Source organism: Pelodiscus sinensis, chromosome 20, assembly GCF_049634645.1.
Source record: "Pelodiscus sinensis isolate JC-2024 chromosome 20, ASM4963464v1, whole genome shotgun sequence".
Taxonomy (NCBI): Eukaryota; Metazoa; Chordata; order Testudines; family Trionychidae; genus Pelodiscus; species Pelodiscus sinensis.
Window position 1 is genome coordinate 18,315,430 of NC_134730.1, and position 22,953 is coordinate 18,338,382.

The 22,953-nt window shown below is 40.7% G+C and overlaps 1 protein-coding gene across 1 annotated transcript in view; it reads left to right on the forward strand.

The window, feature by feature from the left end:
* The window catches only part of ANKFN1 (ankyrin repeat and fibronectin type III domain containing 1), a 361,082-nt gene that overhangs the window by 64,522 nt on the left and 273,607 nt on the right, over positions 1 to 22,953 (forward strand). Inside the window, exon 2 of the mRNA XM_075903834.1 lies at positions 2,495 to 2,727. The gene's annotated coding sequence lies outside the window, so the exon portion shown is untranslated. The remainder of the gene's footprint in view (positions 1 to 2,494; positions 2,728 to 22,953) is intronic.

The window sequence follows — 22,953 nt, forward strand, 5'->3', positions numbered from 1 at the left end:
CTCGGTAAATTCTGCCGCTAGCCCGTAACTTCCATTTGAGCTATTTCTATATGATAGATAAATTGAGGAGGGGGGATATGGATGACTGTATTATAGGGGAGTGTCTTATTGCTGCTGGATGGCATGGGAGGGCAGAAAAGCAGGAAGGGAGAGTGAGATTGAAAATTGAAACATCTACTGAATATCCAGATTAGTGCCTGGATGGGAGATCGTTTTGTCTCGACTTTTTTTTTTTTTTTTAAAGGATGATGTAAAAACTAGAATTGTTTTGTAAGACTTAAGAAGCCATTTATAGAATTATTCCATGCACTGAAAATGTTTCTCTTCTTTCCTCTTTGTGTATCTAAATCTAGGCATGCTGCTTGTAATCCAGAGAGCTCAGACTGTGTGAATGGTGTGATTGTGCGATTGGACTGGATCATCTGAAATGCTGAACATGGTTTTGTATGTGATGTTCTGGACTGTGCTAGGAATAACTGCGTGGGGTGAATGTCACTTTGACACATTACTGTAAGATAAAGACTGTCTAAAATGACTTATTTTCTCCATATTATAATTTTTAAAAGTAGCAGCTGTTATTTTTCCTGAAGTTCACAATGATAATTCAAAATTTCCCAACAGAAACTGCATTAATCCAAATCAATACGTTAAAGTAGTCAGGTTTGGATGTTTCTAATGAATGTAACTTTCATGGTATCTATATCTGGCTTTGATACTATATAGTAGGCAGTTACCTCAAGCTTGGGTGACATTTCTATTTTAGATTTAGTATTCTAGTTCCAGAATGATGAGCTATTGGTGTCATTTTAACTGGCATTCCTTTAACTCGATGGATAAATGCCTTCTGTCCTGAAGCGTCAGATCTCTGAAGACCATGCTCTAGGTTACTGAACATCCTGTTAATAAAATCTGTTGTTCAGACATGAGCTCCCTCTGCAGAAAAAGCTATGGTTTGTGTTGGATCAGAAGGCTGAATTCCCTTTGTTTCTGTCATGTTTCTCTTTTATTTTGCAGCTCATGGTAAGAATTTTATCTGTCACTAGTAAGAATTTTATCTGTCTTCTTGAAAACGATCTTTCTAGCATCACTGGGGGAGAAGGAGTTATATAAATTCAAATGAGGGCATTGCGGTTATATGTGCCATCAACTTCACAAACAAGACCCCATGAAATAATAATGTTCAATTCCACACCTGACAGATTTTCACAATATTCGTATTTTCAACTGTGGCGCTGGAGCTTACTCTCGTCAGCTCTCTCAAGCTAAGCAGGCTCAAGATAGGTCAGTGTTTACACGGGAGATGTCTTGAGAGTACCCAGATGCTGCAGGAAGAAGAGTGAACCAGTATTGAACTATTGTGTTTTCTGGTGTGAAGGGCACTTTGGAATGAGAAGAAATGTCTTCTGGCTATGGGGCAAAAGAAAAGTCCTGTCTGGCTAGAGCTGGCAGCAAATTTTTTTTCCCCAGTGGAACATTGCCAAAAAATACCCAAACCCTTTCTAAGTTTTCACTGGGGAAAAAATGGGAGGCGGGTATTTGAAAAAAAAAAAAAAAAACCCACCCCAAACTGAAAATATTCAATTGCTGGGCACATGGACAAAATGTCCCTCTTTCTGTTTTTCTGTCAAAAAGACAACTAATTCTGTTCAGAACAATTGGTGTGTGGGGAAAAAATTCATTCTTTTTCAGTTGGTGGTGGGCTAGTGATGCCTAGTCCAAAACTGGCACATTAAATCCTGCCTATTTGAAGTCCTCTTGTATTTTCAAATGAACAAAATACTTTTCATTTCTTAACCTTAACTTGCTGCATGGCTTTCCTGTGTGCTGTCAGAGTACATTTGTTCCACCCTAGAAGTGATTGCATTTCAATAATGAGTAAAGAGATGTTAGGGCCAGATCCTGTGGCAGTGCAAATTGTATAGCCTTGTTGAAGCTATGAAAATGGACCAATTGACAATAGATGAGGCTCCAATTCTTAATTTTTACACACTGACTTAGAAATTATTTTCTAAATAATACTTGACCTTTGTTAAGACCCTAAATTGTCTCAGTGGCCATGACATGTTGCTAACAACAACATGGAACTGGCTTTAAGACAATCTATAGAGCTCATAGGTAATTAAGCTTTTCAAAACAGGGCAGTTTAGCTATCAAGATTATCATAGCATTTGCTGTGGTTACTAGCAAAGGGAAGGAGAGTTGCCTCATTGAGATCTTTACTGTATTTTTAAAAAATGTAGGTTTTAACCCGAGTATATTGCTATTGACTATATAAAACTCACAGTTTTACCTGGCTTTACTCACACGCTTGCAAGTTCATAAATAATACTTTGTAGGCTTTCCAGGGTTCAGAATGCCAATGGGAGACAGATGATAACATGGTGCTATTCCGCTGCAATCTATTGTGTTACCTCTTCATCTCAGGTTGCTGCTCTCCCTTGGGTATTCAAATGCTATCAGTTGTCAGCTTCTTGTGTATTGTTTCTTCCTGCAGGAGCTCAGCAAGTGGAAGATGACAGAACCAAAGCTTTGCCCCCTTTAGGGGAGCAATAGAACTCCAATAATGACATAAGAGTCAGTGTTCATCTGGGAATCTCAGACAAAGCAGCCGGGAGGAAAAGCATTTCTGTCAAAGAAGGTTTGTTTCAGCTGAAGCCCAAAGAGTACAAGAAGCAAAAGCCACTGAGTAGACTGGCAAGAGGGAAAGACAAGCTGAAGCCACTACATGTGAGTATCCTTTAATGATTTTTTAAATCTGGTCTGTTTTCCTTTTAAGATGAGGAGATTGGCATGTGGAAACCTCATTTAGAGATAAATGCATACAGAATGGAAGAGCAAAACTTGCATTTCCCTGCATCATGTAAAATCATATGTGAAGTGTTAGGCATATGCTTTTTTATCTGTGCTCTAACTATGTGGATTCAAGTGGATTGTAAAATCTTTGCAGGGGCAGAAAATTTCCTGTCGTTTTGTCTGGCAAGTGTCTCCAGTCATACCGATCCCACAGGTGCTTATTAGCAAGGGGCTTGGAAAGGATTTTGGGGTCAGTTTATTTTCATGCCACGCAAAGACAAGTGCAGCCTTCGGGGAAGCTCTTATTCATTGTGTGTGTTTAATGTTAACGACATCTTCACTTTTCTCAGCAACTGCCAAGTCTATGGAAGTAGGGGTTAATTCCTTTAGTGTCGGGGTGAATACAGCTCAGCTAGCCCAGCATGGGACTGGAAGCATGGAGCAAATATTCCTGTTTTTATGGAACACCTGAGGTTGAATGTATAGCGTGATGGACAATTTTTGTTTTGGCTAGCTTGAGAGGGTGGGCAGGGAGGCGCAAAAGAGGGTGCATGTGGGTGTGCACTGCCTGAAAGTTTGGGAATAAATTGCTTTATAGATCTTGACATGTGCCTTGGGGGTTGAGTCCTGAAAAGTGGGAGAGGCAGCGGCTCCACACCTTGCAGCATCAGACCCTAAAGAAGGATCAGCACAAAGCAGATAGAAAAAGCTGCAGGGATGTGTCAGCCCAGGCTCTCTGAGCGATATTAGCGGTGCATTCTTTCAAGCTCCTCTGTGCCTGCTATAAAAGCGCAGCACTGCCACTCTTGGCAGTAATTACGGGGAGCTGTATCGAGGGCTGTGCTACATCCACCTGGAGTGTGGCATGTTTCAGAAACTGGCGTGGCTATTGTAAAAGAGAACGGGGGAAATCTCGTAGCCTGACTGGATTTACTATTGGAGCATTTACTTGTGTGCTGCCATAGCTCACTTAGGTGCAGTTGGGAAATACAATGATTCTTATAACACTATTCTCGTGGAGATGTGCTCCTTCAGCGGATAGCTTGACCTGGGCATTTATGTATAATTCATATGAATGTCTTGGAAAGAGCACGATTTACCCGCCTGTATTGTCTCAATATACTGCAGGTGAAACAGAATATCGGTGTTTTGAATGGTGATTTTGGGAGTTTTGGTTCTAGATAAGGAGTGGGCAATAAAACCGTGGTGATTTATCAGGGATAGTCCCTGGTGGGCCAGTGACATTCTATTTACCTGCACCTCTGCAGGTACAGGCAAGCACAGCTCCTATTGGTTGGGAGTGATGATCTGTGGCCAATAGAAGCTGTGATCCCCCATTCCTGCGGAGGCACAGGTAAATTTGGCAGTGTGGGGGCTTGCCAAGGGTTTACCCTGGCAGAGTGGATCCAGCCCAGAGGCTGGTATTTGCCCAGCCCTGTTGTAGACCCTCATTAGGACTTTGGTAAAATAAAGAATGTCCCAAGAATTCTCCCAAATCTGATACTGAGACCACTGCACACTGGGGTCGGAACTTAGCCCCTTGAATTTGGATGGTCCCGGTTACTTGGGTCATAAGTGCTGTGAAATGAATTGATGGCCTTATTTCAGTTCCTAATGGGGAGCTGTTCATCACAACTGTCCTGAGAATGGTCACCCTCTCTTAGGAGAAACATGAAGAGCTGGGTAGTTATAAAAATGTATATTTGCCAATCACTCTGAGTGGTCACTGCAGAACACGGCAATGCTATATTGGGTGATCAGGGTAGGGATAAGCTTTCTGCGCCACTATCCATGGCTCCGACGTTTACATGGAACCACAGTCTTCAAGGCCATATTGACACACACAGTGTCCCACTTGTCCAACTCCCCTGGTGATAGCAATGATCAGAGTGCTAGTGTAGACTGATAAAGGCATTTCATCCACTGTGGCCTCTAACCCTATTCAGAGCAGGTTTACAAGATATGGGGTAAAAATGTCAAAAGTACATAAATGACTTTGGCACTTAAGTCACATTTTCAGAAATGTTTTGCACACTGGGAAGGCAACGTTTCATTGAAAGTCAATAGGACTTTGGAGCCTACACGCTGTTGGAAATGGGAACCCAGGCACATATGAAAATGTTGCCACATTGATTTAAAGCACAAGCGTTTATAGGAGTGTTTTGTGCACTAGAGCTCACTAACAAAGCTGTACCCGAAGGAGTAACAGTGGGAAATGTGAAGAAAAGTCTCTAGCCCAAGACCTTCCAAGAATAATCTGCACTTTAAAACATCCTGTTCAATCAACTAGAGTAGGGTGGAAAATAAGCCCATCACCCCTAAAAAATAGCTCAGGTTTCGGCATCCAGAAAGATTTGGGCCTAAAACTGCTAAAACCAGACAAAAGCAAAAATGGCTGAAAACTGCCTTTTTCTGTTTTCAGATGGAGATTTTCACTTTTCCCACAAAAATGGAAAATATTTAAGAAAAGCAAACGTCTGCCGCCTACCTTTTTTCTTCATTGAAAATCCTGTGTTCCATCAATTGCCAAAAATGTCTCTATGGAACAATTTCACCCACTCCTTCCAGGAACCACTAATTTTCAAAGTATTGTTCAAGGCTTTTAGTTGCATGGTTCCCTCTGATGTCAATATAGCCAAACCCTATGTTAAGATTTGAGAATGTAGCTGTTAGGATTATACACTGCATTCAGCACTTCTGAGAAAATTCTGAAAACAATTTTTATTGCCTCAAGTTAATAAGAAGTTTAGTAACAATATTCATTAATGCTAAATATTCATTAACCCCATTTGCTGTATTTTAGTTGAGAGTTACTAATTGCATTTGGATAATTAAGAAAGGAATACACTAGAAGTTTTGTGCTGGGCTGTATATTTATCAAAAAAGAACACATTGCTAATGACAGTCAGATGGGGTTGAATGCATAATTGAATAGAATAATTAGACTGTCTTCAAGCCTCCGAACCACACATGTCTTTCCTTCTCCAACCCCTTTCTTCAATATTCTCCTTATTTATATTCTTCTGATACTTCACAAATAAAGGGCTATGTGCAGTCCTTGATCTGTGCACTGGGAGTTCTGCAAATGGATCAGGAGCAAACATTCTACAGTCTATCACAGCCAAAGTGTGTTTGGCCTTGAATGCATGATGAATTCGTTTTTAATGCTAATTCTTCTTTCTCTAGCGAAAACATGCTGTCCAATCCAGCATGTTAAGTAAGCATGATCATACTTGGGTCAATGTATGGATGGCAGACTGTAAAGAAACATGTGGGTGCTGCAGAAATGGTGATTCAGTTGGTGATGCAGGTTGAACCTCTCTATTCCAGCACCATTGGGACCTGATTAGTGATGTACCAGAGAATTTGCTGGACCAAGGGAGGTCAATAATGTCTAGCAGGATTACCAACACTTCCCTTGCTTCCTGGGCTAAATTAGAGCTAAATAATAGCACAGAACACTGAACGCCAGGACTAGTGGTTATAAACAAATTTTATGGGACCGTGGGAAACTTGGCTGCACCCATGCTAAGTGGACATCCGGCTAACTGAAATCATGCCGGTCCGGACCACGGATGTTGCTGGACCAGAGTGTGCCGGACTAGAGAGGTTCAACCTGCATATGGGGCTGACGCTGCTTTAAGCAAGTGGTTAGATTAGACATTATACTAAGGTGTCTTCCAACCCTAATTTTCTATGATACTGTTAGTTCCGAGTCAGAGTCCACTCAGTTACCTTAGCAATGGACGAGGGAACAATGCTCCTGGATGTATCATCACTTACATGAGATGTAAAACTATGATCCTCAGAACTTCCACAAAGGCGAGAACTTCTGCCTTGTGGAGGATTTCAAGATTCCGAAGTCTGGTTTTTGATCTGAATCGGAGCAAATCCCCAAAATATTGAAATTCTCAACAATGATAACATGTTGACAAAACGAAAACATTTTATTTAGATTCTGGCTCTTTAAATTGTGTTGTACTATAGTATAATATGCCATATGCATTTTTAAAAATCAAAATGTTGTTTGAGATTGAAAGGTTTTCAATCTGAAATTGTCAAAACAAGATGTTTTGATATATTCACAGCTTTTTTTAACTTTGAGTTTTTTCCAAGAAGAAAATCTGGCAACATGTACCTGATTTCACAAAGGATTTAGATTTCAATTAAGCTGCATGTTTTGACATAATATGGCTCTGCTGAAGTTTTTCTGACCAGATCTAGTACGGATTATTTCTGGTCATTAATGGCTGTTTTCATAACCCTGATGTCCTGGCCAAATTCCAAATTAGGTAGAATCATTGAATCATAGAATATTAGAACTGGAAGGGACCTTGAGAGATCATCAAGTCCAGTCCTCGCCCTCATGGTAGGACCAAGCACGGTCTATATAATCCCTAATAGATGTCTGTCTAACTTGCTCTTAAATATCTCCAGTGATGGAGATTTCGCAATCTCCCTAGGCAATTTATTACAGTGTTTAACCACCCTGGCTATATCTACACTACATCCAGGGAATGCGTCTGCTCTTCTGCAACTTTTTTCAGAAGAGCAGACACGCTCTTTCAGAAGCCCTGTATGTCTCATTTTATGAGGACTAAGGGCCCTTCCGAAAGAGGAGGTTTTTCTGACATTTGGCCCCATGTAGATGAGCCAAATGTTGGAAAAGCCTCTTTTGAAAAAAGAATCGAAAAAAGATACGCAAATTGCGGTTCACAATTTTCCAAACAACTGCTGGAAAGCAAGGTGGCTAGTGATCTACGTCTTGATCATTTGGCTGCAAAGTTACCTCCTCTCTGACCAAAAGCTGACTCTTGCAATAAAATTTCTGATCTTAGCATACCCTTAAAAGCAGGATTACAAATGTTCTCTGGAAACAAACCCAAGAGGGCTTGGAGCAGGTACATCTGGAGAATTCCACTGACATCCAAGAGGATGTCCTTATGCCAAGATATAGTGCCTCCAGAAAATCTGTATACCTGAGTGTTGAGTAATAGTGTTTAGTTATTCTTCAGTAGGGCAAGGTTCTTGGAAATATTGACAAAGAGTGTTTTGCACCTACCCATTACAAAGCTTCTGTGATTAGGTGATTGATTATGGGATATTTTAATTATTGTTCTGTTTGGATTATGGTAGCACCAAGCAGAATTGAGGCTCTATTGAGCTAGGTGTTGTGCAGACACGCCCAAAATGATAATCTTTGTCTCATTGTCTTGGAAGAATTCACCAGAGATAATAAAAAAGGATGGGAGGAAGGAAGAATTGTCACAGCTGTTTTATAGAGGAAGAACCGAGGCATGCAGATATTCCGTAACTTGCCCAAAGTCATAGGGGAAATCTACACTAGTCAGGAATTGAACCCTAGCATCTTGAGACCCAAGCAAATTCCTTAACTATAAGGTTGGGGGTTTGTAATCCTATATATTTACTTACTTACACAGCCTAGAATGCAGACCTTCAGAAACGCAAAGTTTACCCATGTTTCTATTAACCAGTCTCTGCCATATGTGCACAAGTCAGGTCAGTCTTCTTCTGCCTAGTCATTGTCTAAGATGATTGAAGTAAAGATTTAGCTTTGAGGAATTAATTACAATTAATTGACATGCGTATAATCAGAAATTCTGTGTTTTCCATAACAATTCAAGTAGAAGATCAAATTGTGCCTGCACTAAGGAAAATTACTAGAAGGTAAATTTTCTAAAGCATCAACAACTTTGTAGTACCTCAGGGTTAGTAATTTCTCTGCTATTAAATGAGTTTACATTTCAGTTAGATAGTGAATAACCCTGTGAGAATGGAAGGAGTTGAGGGGAATTGTTTGACTCTAACTGCAGAGATGGAAATACTCATCTTTTATTAAAACTATAGAATATGAAAGCTCTCATGGTTCCCACCTCTTTGTAAAATAAATTACAAGGGGTCATGACACCATCCTGATTTCTGGGGATAAATTCAATTCTGATGTAAGTGCTTGTGTGGGGTGTGAGTGTGTGTGTATCTCTTTTGAATAAAACAGTGAGCTTTTGAACAAATAGTTTATTCTCTAAAAATGCAGTTGGGGGGTCAACTGAAACTATTTGTGAATTTGAGTTAAATTCAGCAAATAGTTTCAGCCAAAAAATTGAGGATATTTAAGTCAAAACATGTCATTTTATCACATTAAAAACTAAATGTTTTGACTTTTCATGTCCAAAGAATGATTCCCTTAGAAATTTAGCTAGATTTTAAAAACAGTAAAAAAAAAAAAAAAAAACCAACCCACTCAAAGTAAACTATGTGAAAATCATTTTTGTTGTTTTGGATCGGATGAAATCTTCTGTTTGCACTGAAATTATTTTGATTTTTCAGTTCAGCCTTTGAACTGAAAAATCAATTGTCCGTTCGGCTCTTCTACTGTACTGAAGTCAATACACCACCACTGGCACAAGTGTGTGCATTGTCATTGAACTCGGGGGATTAACTACTTGACTTGTCTCCAGCCACTTTGTATTTACTAAGCCATGCAACCAGTTAGCTTGCCCAAAGAGACAACTAGCTACTCCTCTGATACAGAGGAATTCTCAGATGGCACATTATCTGGCACAGGCATTTCATATTCTTCTGCTCCATATCTCAGCTCCTTAAAAGGTATATCAGGGACCTGCCTGATCCTTGGTTGGCTCATCAGGTCCTTGGGCTGCTTTAAATGAGGTGGTTCCACTTCAGTTCCTAAGTGGCCCAGGTTTAAAAGAAAGGTAATGAGGGTCCCTTGCTCAGCCCATTTGTCTCAGTTGTGCTGAGCATAAACTCAATTCCTCTGAGGACTGAGCCCATAGAGCTAAATATGTTTATGGCAAGAGGGAACTTGTCCCCCCTGGAAATCTAGTGAATTCCTTGGACAGCCAAGACATTCCTTGGAAGTGAAATGGTTCCTTCCCAGACCACATTCTGATGCAAATTCTAGCCAACTGAAAGAATGAAACAAAAAGGGCCAAAACCTCCTCAGGTCTCACTACTATGGCCAAGTCTACACTAGACACAGAAGGTCGACTTAAGGTACGCAGCTCCAGCTGCAAAAAACATATAACTGGAGTCGGTTTACTTTAACCTGAGCTTGGCACCATCTTCACAGTGGGAGGCCGATAGGAGCAAATGCTCCTGTCAACTTCCCTTATTCCATGTAATTGTGAGGCGTTCTGGTGCTGACTAGAGCCACACTCAACAATTGATTTTCCGGGTCTTAACTAGACCTGCTAAATCAAATGCCAGAAGATTGATGTCCAGCACAGCAAGCAAAGATGTGGTCTGCATGTTACTATGAAGTCACCACAGAGGAGTAGACTGGCTTCTAGTCAAGGAATCTGCAAAGACCAGAGGAAAATATTGAATGATAGGGGTGGGTGATTGGGGAGTGGAAAATAAGAGATAGAAAAGCCTATTAAATGAGGTCTGCATGCTAAACCTATAAAGCGTAGTTGACTTATTTGTAGTCCTTGCAAAGGATGCCTGTAACTTCTATCATTTGATATTTCACACCTTCTGTCCCCAGATCTCAAAGTGCTTTACAAACACTAGTGAATTGAGTTTAACTGTCTCTCTTTTCAATAGGGGAATTGCCATCTTTATCATCCCAAATGTATGCAGGGGGCCAGACCCCAAGATGATATAAATCAACATAGCCCCATTAGATGTCCCAAAAGGTCTATAAGTTTCTATTCTGACAACTATTTCTCCTAGGGCTTTAGCCTCAATTTTTGTGCTGGATAGAATGGTTTTCTACTGAAAAGTGCCACTTTTTCAAAACCAAAACGTTCTGTGGGAATGTGATGATTTTGATGAAAATCTGAGGGAAACTAGGCATGCATGTTTCCAGACCTGGTTTCCTGATAGCCTGCCCATCCAATTCTTCAGCAATCTTCCTAGAAGGCCACTAGGAGTGTGTCTAAACTACATGGCTCCATCGATGGAGCCATGTAGATTAGGCTGATCAGCAAAGGGAAATGAAGCCGCAATTTAAATAATTGCGGCTTCATTTAAATTTAAATGGCTGCCGCGCTGAGCCGACAAACAGCTGATCAGCTGTTTGTTGGCTCAGCACGCTAGTCTGGACGCTCCAGCGCCGACCTGAACGCCCTTTATCAACCTCCCCGTTATGCCTCGTAGGATGAGGTTTACCGGGGAGGTCAATAAAGGGCTTTCATGTTGGCAGGGGAGCGTCCAGACTGCTCCGATCTGCCAGCAAACAGCTGATCGGCAGAGTGGGGCAGCCATTTAAATTTAAATGAAGCCGCGATTATTTAAATCGCGGCTTCATTTCCCTTTGCTGAACAAACAAATCTACATGGCTCCATCGATGGAGCCATGTAGTTTAGACGTACCCTAGGAGCCCATCCAGCATCATCACTATAGCTTCCATATAGCTGGCTGAGGGGCAGACCTCCAGGCAGGCTGCTTTGGAATGATAATGTCCATGATTTCCAGCTTTGGGGCACCCAAGCATGCATATTGCCCTTGAGTGTCATGGATCTCTACTTGGTGGCTGACAGGGTTCTGGGCAGCTGAGGGAGCCGTGGGAATATTTTGTAATGGTTGAAATGAAATGTTGTGACATTTTCAAACAAAAAACCCCAAAACAAACAAAAAAACCCACCAAAACATCCTCATTCCTTGGGAAATGGGTTTGTATTGTTCCATTTTAGAACATTATTTTAATAATTTTACAATTTCCCACAGAACAGGCATTTCAGTTTCTGGCCTGCTGCACACAATTTTAAAGCTGTCTGTTGTTTTGGAAGTTGGGAACGAACAGTATAGAAGAAAGCTGATGTATACCCAATGAACTGGGGAAGGCTAGTGAGGGAGATCTGCCGGAAAGCTAATGAATAGCAGAATGCCATGTTCTAGGCCAGACCCCCAGCTAGTTTAAATTGGTATAGCTCCAGTGACTTCAGTGAAGATGCACCGATTTTCAGCAGCATAGAACTTGGACCTGAGAATTTACATTTCTGTGCAGAGTGGATCTTACTAGCCAGTTTGTGCATCTGTCTTTCTGCTGCATGTCTTGGCTGCATATTGGCACGATTGGAATGCACCTGAAATTCACTGAGCTATTGGCTCAACCCAAATAAACTACAGCGGGCTCTTTCTGATTATTTATGGTCCTCTTCCATACTCTCTTAAGCAGAATTACAGAGCATGCCTTCAAATGACACTGACTGTTATTTGTTTAACGGACCAGGGGTGGGAGGGGAGGGAGGCATTGTGATGAAGACCAACCGTTTGATTATCTTATAGGCATTCGCTCTGCAGCAGCTGAATGTATTTGTAACTTCATCTGCGACCCACCATTGTCTTCAACTCTGTATACATCACAGCGGAAGCTCACCAGTAAGCTAGCTGAAGCTACACGCTGCAGCCTACAATTTCCTTTTGTGCAACATGTTATTTTAGCTGCGTGAGGAAAGTGTAGGGACAGCAGGAGTGGCTGGAAGCAAACAATGTTGTAACTGGTTTGGGCAGGGGGTTAATTGCCAAGCTTCATTTTCAGGTGTATGTCGTAAATATCAGCAGGTTCCTAAGTGTGATGTGATTATGCAGCTGCAAAAGGGACAGTCTTTTAAAATTTGATACATTGCTGGGCTCAAGAATCTAAGTTTATTGTGTTGTGTGTTTTTTAGTTTTCTTGTTTGCATTGTACCAGGCCATCTCCAATTAGCTCAGTGAGTCCCCATAAGTTTCTAGTCATTTATATGTGAAGATAGCCTTCCCAAGGCTTGTTTATGCTACAGGTTGGACCTCTGTAAACCATGAATCTCTGGGTCTGGTCCACTAGGTCCACGGATGTTCCAGGACCAGTGGAGGGCTGGTGGCTGGGAGCCCTGTAGGCTGGCAGGGAGCCTGACTCCCCGCAGCTGGGCTGCCAAGTGCACTGCAGTGGGACCACCTGGTGGGACTGAAAGCCCAATGTGCCTAAGCAGGGCTTCCCGGCAGGGCTGGGATCCTCATGCTCTGGGAGCTGGGCTGCCTGGCATGGCCAGGAGGGAGGAGCAGCAGGGCTGGTGGCAGCAGGGAAGCAGGTTGGGAGGCTGGTGGCCAGTCCTGGGATGGGGGGAAAGGCGAGCTGGTAGCAGCGGGGAGGCCGGTATGGTCCAGCAAAATTTTAAATCCCTTACCCAGGACAGGTCAGGTCCTGAAAGTGCAGACCAGGGCGGTCCAACCTGTAGGAAATACTTGATGAAAAAATTCCCATCTGTGCTACCAGCAGTGCAATTCCATGTGTGATAGCCACCGGGAGCCACTAGTGTACACAAGACACTGGTGGAGGGCAGAGATTTGGGCCCCGTGTCTAGCAGATCTGCGTCGAACAGGATTATACAACCAAAAGCTGAAATCAGGGGGGAACCTTTTCTGTGCTAAGGCTCACTGAGGTCACTGGTGGAATTGCACAGCTGTGAGTGGGGGGGAAATTCGCAGCAAACACGCCTGCTGCAGACGTCCTCTAACTGTGGAGTTTGGCCTTACGCTAAGTGCTCAATCCCTGGGTTTATCTGATCTTTGCTCAGTGCCAAACCTGCTTGGGAGGGTGGAGATAGGAGGGAGGTGGCTCCAGTTAGAGAAGCTCCCCAGGCATCACTCCTGTTCCTCTCCTTGTTGCCTATGTAGCCACAGGAAGGGGAAGACCCATGTCAAAGCAAAGCAAATGGGATGGAATCAAGGTATGTACCTGTGAGCAGATATTGACAATGGTTTCTGGACCGTTGCTGAACAAATACCACCTGTTCATAGCAGCTTCTACTATGGACAGGACAATAGGGAAAAACAAAGGAACAGTCTAATACGGGTTGTTTTGCCAGGAAAATAGCAACAGTGTGTCACAACTTTAGCTTTTAACTCTCTCTGATGCTATTTTTATCTTAAAAGGGACACTGAGCTGATGAAGTAATATCAGTACTAGAATTAGGCGAAAATTTAGGGGCAAATAGTAAATTTGGTGAAAAATTAGTTTTCAGGGAGCCAAAACTGAAAATGCAGGGAGAATTTGCCCCCTCCTCCAAAAAACCTAATAACTCCTAAAACCAAAATTTTCAAAAATATCAAAATGAACTGTTTAGAAAATGTCAAATTGAAACAAAAGTTTTATTTAGGTCCGAAAATGTCTTCCATTTTTTATTTTCATCAATGAGAACCAAACAAAAATACCCATTTCTGTTTCAAGCAAAGCAATTTCCCTGCACATTTTTGGGTCCAACCGCCAACCAAAAACAAATAAATCAGTTATTCTCTGGGCTGTAACTAATGCTAATGTTTATTTTTTCCTATCGCTCTAATATTTTATTTCTGTCTTCATGGTGATTTTAAAACACAATGATTTCTACTGATAAAACTAAACCCATAATTGGGAGGTTTTTACGCCTCTCAAAGAACCAAAACCAAAAGGCTGAAATAAAATATTAGAGCGATAGGAAAAAATAAACATTAGCAAAGCCCATTGTTACAAAGGATTTCCCCCAAATGACTATTTGCCATATGAGAATATAATTTCAAAACATGGAGATGATATTATGCCTGTTATATTTATGAATCTCTGAGAAGGGGAAAGGTTTAACAGTTGCTTGAATTGAGATGGAATAGGTATTCATTATTTAATCTATGGAGCACTCTTGTATTCAGACCTGTCAAACAGTAAAAACTGATCAAAGACTCATTAGTCATGAGTGTATCTTTGAACAGAATAACATAGCCATTGCATTTCAGAGTCTGTTTTACATTAAAAAAGCGGCATCCAGCAGCATGGGACTCTGATGCATTTTACTCTAGCCGGTGTTTCATGATGGTGTTAACCAATATTGCAATTATCCAGGATAAAATAAAGCCTGCAGGGCACACTTAATATAGTGGGCTTTCCTCCCTTCCCCCTTCAAAATATAAAATTAATGGAATGCTCATGAAAAGTACCTGATCAATGGGAGTGGAAACAGAAGTCTTACAGAGGAGTCCAAGACTCTGATCTATAGCTCGCTGAAATCAGTGGATGATTCCTGTTAAGTCATTGGACCAGGAAGCTATGGGAAGAATAGCAGCATTAAAGCTCCCATGTGTTTCTCATTGGGTGACTCAGTCATGCTTTGAAGTTGATACCCCTCCAACGGGTGCAAGTGTGTAATTGTGGCCATGGTTCAGTTCTGGCCTGGATGTGCTGTTTCAGAAGCACAAAGTGTAGAACCTAGTCCTAAGTTGCCAAATGAGAATGCCACCAGCGTATGGGAGCTCTCAGATGGTCTACAGTAGTGTGGCCGGCTCCTACACTAACTGCCTCCCACACAGCTAAAGAGGAAAAAGGGGTGTGTTTAGAATTTGGGGATTGGTGGGTAGAATGTGCCTGCTCTATATTGGTTCTTAGCCATGCTCTGATAAAGACCATAACCTGCTGATATCAATTAGAACAGCCCTCAACCTGCTTTAACATCTGCTGACATGTATGGGTATTTATGAAAGATTTCTTTGAAGAACTTCTGCAGAGAAGACTGTGTGTCTTTTTCTACCCCTTCAATTTTCCATTCATATGCCTAGGTTTGGACATTTAGTAGATTTCCTAGTTTAATGGAAAGGGAAATCTATAACAGTCACAAACATCTTTTCAGGCCTGAAAGAACGTTACTTTGACATTTAACATGAGTCCTAGACTTGCTCCATTACCATAGACAAATCACTTATCCTGCGAGTCTCATGTTCCCAGATGTGGAATGAAGATGACCCTTTTCTGCCATACCAGAGTCTTGTGAGGCTCAATTACGATTGGTAATGTTCTTCACAATCCTTTGATGGAGAGTGCTTTGGCAATGCGCTGTATGAATATGTGTATTAGTCATGTGCATAATATTAAATTGCTTTGCAAATCTAATTCCTCGCATGGTCAGAAGGTTATTAAATTATACAGATTTCAAAAATTTTGCAAACATCTTTCTAGTAGGCTAAATGGTGCTGCAAGGGGAAAAAGAAAATGCAGATTTTTATTAAGTGATTAGATTTATTGCAAACAAAGATTCGTTCTTTAACTGGTAAAGAATCTAGTGGATATTACTAATGGCAAGTGGAGGAGAGCCACTTTATATGTCAAATAATGTAAATTAATACAGTTAGAGATAAAGAATGTTTCTAATCTTCCCATACTTTGTCTGATACCCTATTCCATTGTGAGCCTTTTAAAAAACACATTGGAATAATTGGAGATCAAAGTCTATGCACTATGATAAATTAATTTATCTTAATGCTATTCCCTAAAATATAGAGGATTCTAGGGAAACATAAAATAGCCATTCAGCCTGGGTGTTGACTTTGTGGATCAGAATATCATGCTGTGAAAATCTCCCCAATGATTGCACAAAACACCTCCTTTCAAATATATTTCCAGTGCTGATAAATGTATAAAACCTGGCTAGTATCCTAATCTGGCATTATTTTCCTTTGCAGGCTGGTTTGCATGCAGAGTTGCACTAAACTACTCTGCCTTTTTTTTTTTTTTTTGCAAAAGAAGATATGCAAATTGTGCTCTCATTTGCATATCCTCTTCCAATTCTTTTTGCGGAAGAGGTTTTGCCAATAAAAAGCCCCATGTAGACAGGGCCATTTGTCAGAAAAAAAAAACCCTTTTTCGCAAGATCCCTTATTCCTCAAAAATCCAGGTTGACAGGATCTTGTGAAAAAGGGTTTTTTTCTGTGTGGTCCCATCTACACAGGGCTTTTTATTGGCAAAACCTCTTCTGCAAAAAGAATCGGAAGATATGCAAATGACAGTGCGATTTGTATATCCTCTTGTGCAAAAAAAATGGCAGTATAGCTGTAGTATACATGGGTTCTGTCCTTGTCTCCACTGGCTTTAATGATGGAGAAGCAGAGCCTTAAGGAACCCATTAGAAAATAATAATATTGTACAACACCAATAATGTTTCCATTCAAGCAGATGCTTTGTCAATGTCTAAAGAAACTACAAGCATTTGGTTTTAGCCCAACTTGAAACTTGAAAATCTTGAAAATTTAGCCCAACAACATGGTGTATTTTTGAAAGAAGTAATGATTCCAAATGTTGCCTTGTCTACCCAACACACAGAAGAGGTGCTCCGTTATTGCACAGTATAAAAATCCATGAGTACATTATAAGAACCAATATGGAACAGATGAGAAGTTTGTTTAACTATCACTTGTTTCAAGTGCTATTTGAACATTTTTACATAACCATCCAACTACTCAAAAAAAGCCTCTAATGATTCTTCTAAAAAATCACAAGAAAATTTCTGCCTGATTAAGTATTGAGGACAAAGTAGTTTGTAAGGACATGATTAAACAGTGCGACAATAGCAAAATATTAAGCATTCTGTCAATGTTATATGTAATTCTAGTGAAGCACTGGTAGAGTGCAACTGAAAACTCTTCTGTCAGTGATGGCTGTTTCATTATTATTAGAAGCCTTTGTGTGGTAGGACTCAGGCAGGTCTTTGCAAATTATTTATTAAAATCTGCTGAATGGGTTCTTATACTTCAGCAAAAATCCAGATAACAAGTGATTATGAAGTGAGAGTCTGCAGCTTAATCCTAATTAAAGCTTGTCAAAACTTCTAGGTTTGGCTTTGGCAAAAATTGTGGTAGTACAGGAGGGGCTGATACATTGTAGATATTCAATATAAAAGCTTGTGGTTAATATTTTTAGTGCCTGAGTGGCTTAGGAACCTAGCTCACATTGAAAGTCAGTGAGGTATAGGTGCCTAAGTCACTTTTGTCCTTTTAAAAACCTTCCTTATGCCATTTTTTGTATGGCACTCGTCTTCAAAGGCCGCAACCAAGCTCATACCTGCATTGTCCTAGACATATAAGAGAGAGTTTTTGCCATGAAGAGCTTGCAATCTAAACCAACATGGCAGTGGAAGATGAGAAATATCAGTAGTGCCATTTTACAGATGAGGAACATAGAGGCTATGGGATTTATCAACATCACACAGGAAGTCTGTGGTCAACTCAGATCTCCTTAATTCTAGTCCAGTGCTTTAATCATAAAACTGTTTTTTTTTTTCAAGAATGTGGGGGGGGGGGGGGGGGGGGACACTGTTAGAACAACCTGTGGATAATCATGTATCCAGCAATCTTGTGGTGAGCAGAAAATGTGACTTTTTACCTGAGTGTTACAATGTGGTGGAAGGCTGTTTTTTTTTTAAGTTCACTTCAGTCTCATGCTTAGCAATAAAAGTATGCAATACCTGCATTTTTTGTATATTTCCTAGCCTCAAATGCCAAGCAAATAGCTAAAATCAATGAAAGGGCAAAAATCTCGCACATCCACACAGTGCCTGCCCATTTCTTATTCTGCACACGACTCTCCCATTAATGATCAGTGGGAACTCTGCTCAGGCTGTAAGAAGGCACGTCACTGAAGCACAGCAGATGGAGGACAGGGCCAGATTAAATGGGCTAAGACAATGGATGGACATGAATGCTTAAAAATGAACCAGCATCATTATTTCATCCATGTCAGCAATTTAGCCTTAACTGAAGGCCTGGGAATAATGGGATTAAGCATTTGATGGTGTGAATTGCAGCAGTAGCACTGGAAGCAAAGGGCATAGGTCAGTTTATACCAGCTGATGATCTGGCCCCAACATTAATCAAAATTGCCACAGATGAAAATGTATACATGTGAAAAATCCATGTTAAGTTTAGAAGATTTTATTTTAAAAAAGGGACATTGCATCAAATGAAAGGGCTTTCTCCACTGTGGGGGTAGAGATTGGGAGATCAGTGCTGCAGTGATCGATCCACTGGTAATCAATTTGCGAGTCTAGTAAAGACCCACTAAATTGACTGCTGATCACTCTTCCGTTGACTCTGGTACTCCAGCAGTATGAGATGAGCAAGGGGAATTGACAGGAGAGTTTTTTCTGTTGACCCCCCACAGTGTGGACCCCCAGTAAATAGATCTAAGCTATATCAATTTGAATTACTCCATTAACATAACTCAAATTGCATAGCTTAGATTGACCAGTTCTTGTAGTACAGACCTGTCCAAAGCACGCATTTTAATCAAAAAATGCAACAATGTGTCTCTTGCTTGTAAAAAGAGTTGACAAAGAAATGAGGCAGGATGTGGCACGTGATTCAATCTAATCGAGAGCATAGTTTTGAACATAAGAACAGCCATACTGGGTCAGATGAAAGGTCCATCTCAGTCCAGTATCCTGTCTACCGATAGTGGCCAATGCCAGATGCCCCAGAGGGAGTGAACATAATAGCTAATCATACAGTGATCCCTCTCCTGTCATAGAATCATAGAATCATAGAATAATAGGACTGGAAGGGACCTCGAGAGGTCATCGAGTCCAGCCCCCCGCCCTCAAGGCAGGATCAAGCTCCGTCTACACCATCCCTGACAGATGTCTATCTAACCTGTTCTTAAATATCTCCAGAGAGGGAGATTCCACCACCTCCCTTGGCAATTTATTCCAATATTTGACCACCCTGACAGTTAGGAATTTTTTCCTAATGTCCAATCTAAACCTCCCCTGCTGCACTTTAAGCCCATTACTCCTTGTCCTGTCCTCAGAAACCAAGAGGAACAAATTTTCGCCTTCCTCCTTGTGACACCCTTTTAGATATTTGAAAACCGCTATCATGTCCCCCCTTAATCTTCTTTTTTCCAAACTAAACAAGCCCAGTTCATGAAGCCTGGCTTCATAGGTCATGTTCTCTAGACCTTTAATCATTCTTGTCGCTCTTCTCTGTACCCTTTCCAATTTCTCCACATCTTTCTTGAAATGTGGCGCCCAGAACTGGACACAGTACTCCAGCTGAGGCCTAACTAGTGCAGAGTAGAGCGGCAGAATGACTTCACGAGTTTTGCTTACAACACACCTGTTGATACAACCTAGAATCATATTTGCTTTTTTTGCAACAGCATCACACTGTTGACTCATATTCAACTTGTGGTCCACTATGACCCCTAGATCCCTTTCCGCCATGCTCCTTCCTAGACAGTCGCTTCCCATCTTGTATGTATGGAACTGATTGTTCCTTCCTAAGTGGAGCACTTTGCATTTCTCTTTATTAAACCTCATCCTGTTTACCTCTGACCATTTCTCTAACTTGCTAAGGTCATTTTGAATTATGTCCCTATCCTCCAAAGAAGTCGCAACCCCACCCAGTTTGGTATCATCTGCAAACTTAATAAGAGTACTCTCTATCCCAATATCTACATCATTGATGAAGATATTGAATAGTACGGGTCCCAAAACAGACCCTTGAGGAACTCCACTTGTTATCCCTTTCCAGCAGGATTTAGAACCGTTAACAACAACTCTCTGACTACGGTTATCCAGCCAATTATGCACCCACCTTATCGTGGCCCTATCTAAGTTATATTTGCCTAGTCATTCATTTCCAGCCTAGAGACACCATTTCTACCCATTCTGGCTAATAAGTATTGATGGACCTAACTTCCATGAACTTATCTAGTTCTTTTTTTAACCCTGTTAAAGTCCTGTTCCTCGTAACATCCTCTGGCAAGGAGTTCCACAGGTTGGCTGTGCACTATGTACAGAAAAACTTCCTTTTGTTTGTTTTAAACTTGCTATTTATTAACTTCATTTGGTGACCCTTAGTTCTTATGTTATGGAAACAAGCAAATAACTTTTCCTTATTCGCTGTCTCCATACCTGTCATGATTTTATAGGCCTCTATCATATCCCCCCTTACTCTCCATTTTTTTAAGCTGAAAAGTCCCCGTCTTTTTAATCTCTTAATATGGCACCCTTTCCAAACCCCTAATAATTTTTGTTGCCCTTTTCTGAACCTTTTTGATTGGCAATATATATTTTTTTGAGATGAGGTAACTGCATCTGTGCAAAGTATTCAAGATGTGGATATGCCATGGCTTTATGTAGAAGTAATAAGATATTCTTGTTTCATTATCCATCCCCTTTTTAATGATTCTTAACATTGTTTGCTTTTTTGACTGCCGCTGCACACTGAGTGGATGTGTTCAGAGAACTATCCACAATGACTCCAAGATCTCTCTTGAGTGGTTATAGCTAATTTGTCCCCATCATTTTATATGTATAGTTGGGATTATTTTTTCTAATGTGCATTACTTTGCATTTATCAACATTAAAATTCATTTGCCATTTTGTTGCCCAATCACTTAGTTTTGTGAGATCCTTTTGAAACCCTTCACAGTCTGCTTTGGTCTAAACTATCTTGAGCAGTTTAATATCTTCTGCAAATTTTGTCACCTCAGTGTTTACTGCTTTCTCCAGATCATTTATAAATAGGATTGGTCCCAGCTCTTGGGGGATACCACTATTTACCTCTTTCCAATCTGAAAACTGACCATTTATTTCTACCCTGTTTTCTGTCTTTTAACCAGTTATCAATCCATGAGAGGGCCTTCCCTCTTATCCCATGACAACTTATTTTACTTTAGCGCCTTTGATGAGGGACCTTGTCAAAGAGTTTCTGGAAATCCAAGTACACTATATCCACTGAATTCCCCTTTCCACATGCTTGTTGATTTCCCTCAAAGGACTTAGTAAGGCATCATTTACCTTTACTGAATCCATGTTAACTTTTCCCCAACAAATTATGTTCACCTATGTATCTGACAATCTTATTCTTAACTAAAAACAGGACTGTGTAGCACTTTAAAGACTAACAAGATGGTTTAATAGGTGATGAGCTATTAGTCTCCTATAGACAACCACCTAACCTCAAGATGATTCTTACCAACAACCACAGGACATACCGCACTAATACCAGCCCTGGTACCTTCCCTTGCAACAAACCCCGTTGCCAGCTTTGTCCACATATTCACTCTGCTGATACCATTATTGGACCCAACCAAGTGGGTTATAAGATCAAGAACACATATTCCTGCGCATCCAGAAATATAATTTATGTAATCATGTGCCGAAAATGTCCGTCTGCTATGTACATTGAACAAACGTCTCAGACACTTTGCCAAAGGATCAATGCCCACAAAACAGATATCAGACAGGATCACAAAGAAAAAACAGTTTCTTGCCATTTCAACCAGAAAGGACATTGTCTCAATGACTTGATTACCTGCATCCTGCTTCAAAGACCTTTTAAGACTTCACTTCAAAGAGAATCCTCTGAACTGTCATTCATGCTTAAATTCGACACTTTACATTCAAATTTGAATAAAGACGCTAATTATCTTACCCATTACAAAGATAACTTCCCCAATTATCACCTCTAATATCATTAGCTCACAGACATTTACCTCTCCCCCTACCCCCCCTCCATCCCCCTTCTGTTCTGAAATTTGATTTGTCCTTTTCATATGTGTTCATTTTTTTAATTTGTATCCTTTGGTATATATGGTTGTGACAATTTTCTTCCACTATTTGATTTGAGGAAGTGGGTCTGGCCCATGATAGCTCACCACCTATTAAACCATCTTGTTGGTCTTTAAAGTGCTACACAGTCCTGTTTTTTGTTTCAGCTGCACCAGACTAACATGGCTACATTTCTACCACTATTATTCTTATCTATAGTTTCAACTAAGTTGCCCGGTATTGACATTAGACTTACCAGCTGTAATTGACAAGATCACCTCTAGAGCCCTTTTTAAATATGGGCGTCACATTAGCTATCTTCTAGTCAATAGGTACAGAAACGATTTAAAGGCTAGTTCACAAACCACAGTTAATAGTTCCACAATTTCATGTTTGAGTTCTTTCAGAACTCTTGGGTCAATGCTATGTGGTCCCGGTGACTTGTTACTGTTACAAGTTTATTAAATTTGTTCCAAAACCTCCTCTACTGACACCTCAATCTGGGACAATTCCTCAGATTTGTCACCTGAAAAGAATGGGGCAGGTTTGGGAATCTCCCTAACCTCTTCAGCTGTGAAGACGGAATCAAAGAATTCATTTAGTTTCTCCACAATGACCTTATCGTCATTGAGTGCTCCTTTAGCATCTCGATCCTCCAGTGGTCCCATTGACTGTTTACAAGCCTTCCTGCTTGTGATATACTTAAAAAACATTTTGCTATTACTTTTTTATTTTTTGGCTAGCCGTTCTTCAAACTCCTTTTTGGCTTTTCTTATTATATTTTTACACTTAATTTGACAGAGTTTATGCTCCTTTCTATTTTCCCCACTGGGATTTAACTTCC